We start from the raw sequence: 6,571 nt of genomic DNA, 5'->3' as shown, positions 1-6,571 counted from the left end.
AACCAAGAATAAACCAGGTCTAAACCACATCTAAACCAGGGCTAAACCAGGACTAAACCAGGACTAAACCAGGACTAAACCAAGACTAAACAACGTCTATAACAGGACTCAACCAGGATGAAACCAGGTCTAAACCAGAACTAAACCAGGTCTAAACCAGAACTAAACCAGGTCTAAAGCAGGACTAAACCAGGACTAAACCAGGACTAAACCAGGACTAAACTAGGACTACACCAGAACAAAACCAGGTCTAAACCAGAACTAAACCAGGTCTAAACCAGAACTAAACCAGGACTAAACCAGGCCTAAACCAGGACTAAACCAGGGCTAAACCAAGACTTTACTTTTATGAGCCAAATGTCGTCTTTTTCTCGATTCTTCAAGAATCTGAAACATAACAGAATATTACACCTGACACTGACACACCTCTGTACACTTCTGACACACTTCTGACCTCTAACACACCTCTGACCTCTGACACACTTCTGACACATCTCTGACACACTTCTGACACACCACTGGTGCACTTCTGACACACCTTTGACACACTTTTGACACACCTCTGACTGCTGACATATTATTATTATTACGATTCGAACAGAAGAAATTAAACACTCACGAGTCATTCAGTTCCTCCACGAAACCTTCGGCCAACATCAGGAACCCTGAACCACAGAGACCTGGTTTAGTCCTGGTTTGTCCTGGTTTGTCCTAGTTTAAATCCTGGTTTAGTCCTGGTTTAGTCCAGGTTCAGTCCTGGTTTAGTCCTAGTTTAGTCCTGGTTCAGTACTGGTTTAGTCCTGGTTTAGACCTGGTTTAGTCCTGGTTTAGTCCCGGTTCAGTCCTGGTTTAGACCTGGTTTAGTCCTGGTTTAGTTCTTGTTCAGTCCTTGTTTAGTTCTGGTTTGTCCTGGTTTAGATCAGATAACAGAACTGAGTAGTCTTCCCCTGCTGATGTAATTCCACCATGCTGAGAACCACATGGACTAAACCAAGACTAAACTAGGACTGAAGTAGGTCTAAAGCAGGACTGAACCAGGACTGAACAAGGACTAAACCAGGACTACAGCCTAACCTAGTCCAATGTGAGTTCTGGTCTGGTCCTAAAAAGCAGACCTGAGAGGAAGAGGAGCAGACATGCAAGAGACGCCATGGTCCTGGTCCGGTCTAATCCTGGTCCTAATCCAGGTCCTAATCCAGGTCCTAATCCTACTGCCTGGGATTATTCAAAAGGCAACAACTTTATTTAAACAGAAACGAATCAGGACAGAACCAGGTCTCAAACCAGGATTTAAATCAGGACTAAGCTAGGACTAAACCAGGTCTATAACCAACCCAGGTCCGAAGCAGGACAGAACTAGTACAGAACTAGGGCTAAACCATGACTAAAACAGGACTAAACTCGGACTCAGGCATCAGTTGGATGGACAGAAACAGGTGGATTAGGTCAAATGTTTTTATTGAACACAAAAAATGGTGGTGGTTCTTCCAACACAGAAATGATACAATTCTCTCTTCTGATTGGTCTACAGCAGGCATGGGGTGAGGCCAGTCAGAGAGCTAATCACAGCGCAGGTCACTTCTTCTTACTTACTGGGTTCTGTTTTCTGGATGGTCTTCACAATTCCCACTCCCACAGTTTTCTTCATATCTCTGATGGCAAAGCAACCTGAGACCAGAGAGACCAGAGACCAGGGTTTAGACTGGGTTTAGACCAGGTTTAGACCAGAGAGACCGTGTTTAGACCAGAGAGACTGGGTTTAAACCAGAGAGACTGGGTTTAAACCAGAGAGACCGAGTTTAAACCAGAGAGACCGAGTTTAGACCAGAGTGCCGGGGTTTAGACCAGAGAGACCAAGTTTAGACCAGAGAGACCGAGTTTAGACCAGACAGACCGGGTTTAGACCAGAGAAACTGGGTTTACACCAGAGAGACCAAGTTTAGACCAGAGAGACCGGGTTTAGACCAGAGAAACTGGGTTTACACCAGAGAGACCAAGTTTAGACCAGAGAGACCGGGTTTAGACCAGAGAGACCGAGTTTAGACTGGGAATTAGACCAGAGAGACCAGAGACCGAGTTTAGACCAGAGAGACCAGGTTTAGACCAGAGAGACTGAGTTTAGACTGGGAATTAGACCAGAGAGACCAGAGAGACCGAGTTTAGACCAGAGAGACCAGAGAGTCCAGAGAGATTGTGTTTAGACCAGAGAGACCAGAGAGTCCAGAGAGATCGAGTTTAGACCAGAGAGACCAGAGAGGCCAAGTTTAGACCAGAGACCAGAGAGACCGAGTTTAGACCAGAGAGACTGAGTTTAGATCAGAGAGGCCGAGTTTAGACCAGAAAGAGACCCGGTTTAGACCAGAGTGACCTGGTTTAGACCAGAGAGACCAGGTTTAGACCAGGAATTAGACCAGAGAGACGAGAAAGACTGAGTTTCAACCGGGTTTAGATCAGAATTAGACCAGAGAGACCGGGGTTGGATCAGGTTTAGACCAGGTTTAGGCCAGGTTTAGACCGGAATTAGATCAGAGAGACTGGGACTGTGTTTACAGCAGTTTTACACCAAAGACAAGAGAGTGTAGACTGGGTTTTGTTCAGCTTGAGGACTCACCGAGCGTGGGGAACCCCTTGAAGACACCAGTCGGCACCAGTTGGATCATGGCGGCGTCTCCACTCTTAATCTTTACTGGGTTCTACTCCACACTTTTCCCAGTGCGCCGGTCTAGCTTGTCCAGGAGCTGCGCTAATATACCGGAGATGTTGTCAGGGTGGCAGTCCAGGATGGGTGTGTACCCGGCGTGGATCTCCCTGGGATGGTTCATCATGACCACCTGAAGACACACGACTGTTACCAGTGCAACTGTGGCTTAGTTGGTAGAGCATTTGTCCACTGATATGAATGTTGGTGGTTTGAATCCTGCTCTCAATATAAACATCATTGGTACAGCGGTCAGATATAGTAACCCACAGGTTGGCAGTGCCATTCCAGTTCCCACAGATGAATGTTGTCATTATGCCCTTGGGCAAAACACTTAATCCACCTCACCCTCAGTGTCTGTGTGTGAATGGGTGAGTGGTTCCTTGATGTTAAGAGCATTAATATATAAGTGACAAAGTTCACTCTAGAGGGAGGGCAGTTCTTGCAGTCTCCTCCTCTCTCCTCCTTTCTCTCATCATCTCTCTCCTCCTCTCACCTGTGCGGCAAAGCTGTCCACTCCAGAGAGAGGGCAGTTCTTGCTGTCTCCTCCTTTCCTCTCTCTACTCTTTCCTCTGTCTCCTCCTCTCTCCTCTCACTCCTCCTCCTCCTCTCACCTGTGCGACAAAACTGTCCACTCCAGTGGGAGGGAAGTTTTTGCTGTCTCCAGCCACGTTTCCTCTCTTGATTTCTTTGATGGACACGTTCTTAATGTTGAAGCCCACGTTGTATCCAGACAGAGCCTGAGGCAGAGACTCGTGATGCATCTCGACAGACTTCACCTCCGCCGAGATGGAGCAGGGAGCAAAGGTCACTATCATCCCAGGTTTGATGATTCTCGCCTCCACCCACCCCACTGGGACAGTGCCAATACCTGAGGACACCAGAGGGAGGAGGGAAGAGGTCACCATCAGAAGAAAGAGAGGAGAAAGAGAGGAGAGAGGGAGGAGAAAGAGAGGAGAGAGGGAGGAGGAGAGAGGTAGAGAGGGAGGAGAGAGATAGAGAAGAGGAGGAAAGAGGGAGAGGGAGGAGAGAGGGAGGAGAAAGAGAGTTGAAAGGGAAAGGAGAGGAGGAGAGAGGGAGAAAGGGAGGAGAGAGATAGAGAAGAGGAGGGAGAGGGGAGGAGGAGAGAGGGAGAGGGGAGCAGGAAAAAGAGAGGAGAACGAGAAGAGAGAGGGAGAGAGGAGGAGAGAGGGGAGGAGGGGAGATGGAAGAGAGAGGGAAAGCAGAGTCATCACCCTCTTCCCATTGCTCTCAACGCCTTTGAACCAGGGCATCTGGAGTAAACACAGGTGAATCAAGGCATCTGGGGTAACACACTGGAGGATTAAAATGATGAGTTTCATTTTAGATTTGTGCACACCGAGATTAAATCAGACCTTTAAGATCATACATAAAACATTATAAACACAGATAACAGTATAAACAGTATAAACTCATATTGTTCGAGTGCTCCAACATGTTGTCTCCATGGAAACCGCTGATGGGCACCATGGGAACCGTGACAGATTGTAGCCAACCTTCTTGAGGTAGCTGAGCACCTCTTGCTAATCTCTCTGTAGCGGCTGTCTTGATAAGAGAGTCCATCTTGTTGATTGCGACGATAACATGTTTGACCCAGAGCATGTAGGCGAGAAGGGCGTGCTCCCACGTCTGCCCATTTAGACTTATGTCTGCTTCAAACTCTCCTATCCCCTCCACCACGATCAGAACCGCTACATCTGCCTGGAGACACACAAAGTTTACAGACCCCTCTGAACTCTGACCCCTCTAACCTCTGACCCCCACTGACCACCTTTTGGCCCTTCTGACCTCTGACCCCTCTAACCTCTGACTCCCACCCACTTTCACAATCAGCACCACACAGCCTGTATAAAGAAGTGAACTGATCCCCTCTGACCCTCTCTCACTTGTGACGTGCCAGTGATCATGTTCTTGATGAAGTTGCGGTGTCCTGAGGCGTCGATGACCCTCACCATGTATTTAATCATCTCAAACATCCAGAGCGCAATGTCGATGGTGATGCCGCACTTGTGCTCGTTCTTCAGCTTATCCATCACCCACGTGTACTTAAAGGAGCCCTTCCCCATCTGCAACAGTGGTCAGAGGGGGTCAGGGACAGAGGTAAGAGGGGTCAGAGGAGCAGAGGAGGCCAGAGGGGTCAGAGGGTCAAAGGGATCAGAGGGGTCAGAGCAGAGGTTTAGAGAAGCAGAGGGATAAAGGGGTGCAAAGGGTCAAAGGGGTCAGAGAAGTCAGAGTAGAGGGTCAGGAACAGAGGGATAAAGGGGTCAGAGGAGCAGAGGAACAAAGGGTGCAGATGGGTCAAAGCAGAGGGACAAAGGGGTCAGAGGGGTCAGAGGGTCAGAGGAGCAAATTTCTCCACAGACTCTTGTCAACGCCTCCACACTTGTAGATCAGGTGACCGGTGGTGATGGACATCCCGGAATCCATGTGTCCAATAACGAGGTGTTCAGGTGATGCTTTTCTCCAGCTTTAGGCGCCATCTTCAGCTTGCACCACATGTCACCAAATGTTTTTATTCCATTGAAATAAAACTGAAACTGAGATATTCTGAAGGTCTAAAAGTGTGATGTATTTTCAGAGGGACACGACTGATCCTGATGACGTGCCACAATTTACTTGTTTTTTGTTTTGTGGCTGACTGAGCTGAGAATAACTGAATCTTATATAGTTAAGAGATGAGAGATGAACGAGCTTTACACCTGAAGCAGTGACGTCACCCACAGCATTCAGCTCCACATGAAACTCATCAAGTTATAGCGGCTAATCTGGAGCCAGTTGCATATTTGAGCAGGCGCTTAGCAACACTGTCAATCAAACCTGTTACTAACACTAGCGGGAAAGACCTCGGGGAAAAAAGGTTAATTTCCTGTTAATCTTCATATCTTGAATTACAGTCACAATTGTAAAATAAAAACCCCGGGATCATGTAGCACGGGTTAATACGAACACTTTAAGACCAAAATGATTAAGGACAGCTCCCACCCTGGCTTCGATTTGTTTCACCTGCTGCCCTCGGGAAAGCGCTACAGGTCCATCAAAGCAAGGACCACCAGACTCAAAAAAAGTTTTTTCCCAAGTGCCATAACCCTTTTGAATCCACGTATGCACTGAATATTTAATATAGTGCAATATTTTTTATTGAGTGCAATATTCAATATTTAATACAGTGCAATATGTTTGATTGGGTGCAATATTTAATACAGTGCAATATTTAATGCCCATGCAATATTTAACATAGAGCAATATTTATCACAGTGCAATAGCTAATACAGTGCAATACTTGATCAAGTGCAGTATGCGACTCTGCAGTATTTACTTGTAAATTTTGTTTGACTGAGAGCTGTAGTCTGGGATGTTTTAATGTTTTAATGTCTGGCACTAGTTATTTTAGTTATACTGTGTTGTAAGTGTCCCATGTCTGTATTGGAGGGTTGTTTTTAATCTCGCTGTGCCTGTGTATAGTGACAGTAAATGCATTCTATTCTATTCTAAAAAGATGAGTCTGACAGCAGCAGTTACAGAGAGGGGACACAGTTTTACAACAGAAAGTGAATTGGAGCCAGAGTCGATGGAGCCAGAAGAGCACCCATGATCACTTCCTGTTTGGAACAAGGTGATTAGCATGTTAGCTATGTCCACAGATATATTAATTTATTTATTGGTTTATTTGACAGGGACTGTACATTAATATCATTGCTGCAAAAGCACCAGGATTAGCCAAAACGCTATTTTCATCTGTTGCCCCTGGACAGATGGCAGGCCTGTCTCCCTGTAAGGTATAAACGATGTTGCAAACATCAAAGTTAAATCTGTCAACAGGACAAAACTTGTAGGAGTGAAGACGTTTCGCTG

At 46.5% G+C, this 6,571-nt stretch overlaps 1 pseudogene; it reads right to left on the bottom strand.

Moving 5' to 3' along the window:
- Nucleotides 1-1,585: 1,585 nt before the first annotated feature.
- LOC117384827 (uncharacterized) lies at nucleotides 1,586-5,155 on the bottom strand (annotated as a pseudogene).
- Between the last annotated feature and the right edge of the window lie 1,416 nt (nucleotides 5,156-6,571).

Source organism: Periophthalmus magnuspinnatus, chromosome 17 (assembly GCF_009829125.3).
Source record: "Periophthalmus magnuspinnatus isolate fPerMag1 chromosome 17, fPerMag1.2.pri, whole genome shotgun sequence".
In the NCBI taxonomy this organism is placed as follows: domain Eukaryota; kingdom Metazoa; phylum Chordata; class Actinopteri; order Gobiiformes; family Gobiidae; genus Periophthalmus; species Periophthalmus magnuspinnatus.
The sequence above is the reverse complement of the archived record's forward strand: the minus strand, read 5'-3'. Positions and strand labels throughout refer to the sequence as shown.